The sequence below is a fragment of the Budorcas taxicolor genome, chromosome 12, assembly GCF_023091745.1.
Source record: "Budorcas taxicolor isolate Tak-1 chromosome 12, Takin1.1, whole genome shotgun sequence".
Taxonomy (NCBI): domain Eukaryota; kingdom Metazoa; phylum Chordata; class Mammalia; order Artiodactyla; family Bovidae; genus Budorcas; species Budorcas taxicolor.
The window spans coordinates 51,989,474-51,990,869 of NC_068921.1; the positions used below are offsets into that span (position 1 = coordinate 51,989,474).

The 1,396-nt window shown below is 36.7% G+C and overlaps 1 non-coding gene across 1 annotated transcript; it reads left to right on the forward strand.

Annotated features, from left to right (window-relative positions):
* Positions 1 to 768: 768 nt before the first annotated feature.
* LOC128057909 (U6 spliceosomal RNA) lies at positions 769 to 875 on the forward strand. The gene has a single exon (XR_008200365.1). It is a non-coding gene; the product is annotated as a U6 spliceosomal RNA (small nuclear RNA).
* The last annotated feature ends 521 nt before the right edge of the window (positions 876 to 1,396 follow it).

The window sequence follows — 1,396 nt, forward strand, 5'->3', positions numbered from 1 at the left end:
GAAGCAGAGAGCAGAATGTATTTCCCAGGGGCTGGGTGGAGAGAGGAGCAGGGAGGTATTCATCAAATGGCACAATATTTTGGTTGTTAAGTGATGAGATGATGTCCTGAAGATCTACAGCACAACATCGTACCTATAGTTCACGACGCTGTATTGTGTACTTAAAATTTTGCTAAGAGGGTAAGTCTTATGTTAAGGGTTCTTATCACAAATGAGACTAGCAATACGTAAAGAAAAAGTATTATTTTAATAGGCAAGAGTATATTTTCACAGAGTATAAACAAGGTTGTGAGAAATCTAAAAACAATAGAGCAGATATAAAATGACAAGAGTTTTTTTTATTATTATTATATTAGCCTAGAAACAGTAGAACAGCATAGCAGGAAGTATTATTAGAGGCAGCATGGAAGCTGTATTCTTTCCAAAACTATAGGGCAAAACTGGAAGCTACAGATATATGTTATTAAAAGGAAAAGTTCAAGTTAAGCTTAAGAAAAACCTTTGAACTACTGCCACCCACTGATCAGAAAGGCCACTTCAACAAAAGCTGGGTTCCCATTCCTACTGTAGATCTAAGCTATAGACCAATAAAGATGGGGAACAGAGATGGGATGCGTGATGCAAGAAGCTATACTAAGTGATCTCTTCTTTCTTTCTAAGATTCTACAATTTCAGAGCACAACAGGTGGTGTTTCTTTCCAACCTTGCCTCCCATTTTCAGGATCTACCCTTTCTATTCAATTTTTCTTTACTCCTAAAACATTTCTAGTGCTCACTTCAGAAGCACATCTGCTAAACACTGGAACAACAGGCGAAGACTAGCATAGCTCCTTCGCAAACATGACAGGCAAATTTATGAGGTATCCCGTGTTTTGGGGAGATTAGCAGATACAAATTACTATACATCAAATAGATAAACAACAAGGTCCCACTGTATAACACAGGGAACTATATTCAATATCTTGTAATAAACCATAATAGAAGAGAACATGAAGAAGATTATGTGTATGTATATATTATATTATATATATCTGAATCACCTTGCTGTACACCAAAAACTAGCATAAAATTATAAATCAACTACACTTATATCAAATCCCTTATGAGTATACAGTGGAAGTGAGAAGTAGATTTAAGGGACTAGATCTGATAGATAGAGTGCCCGATGAACTATGGATGGAGGTTCATGACATTGTACAGGAGACAGGAATCAAGACCATCCCCAAGAAAAAGAAATGCCAAAAAGAAAAATGACTGTCTGGGGAGGCCTTACAAATAGCTGAGAAAAGAAGAGAAGTGAAGGGCAAAGGAGAAAAGGAAAGATATACACATTTGAATGCAGAGTTCCAAAGAATAGAAAGGAGAGATAAGAAAGCCTTCCTCGGTGATCAATACA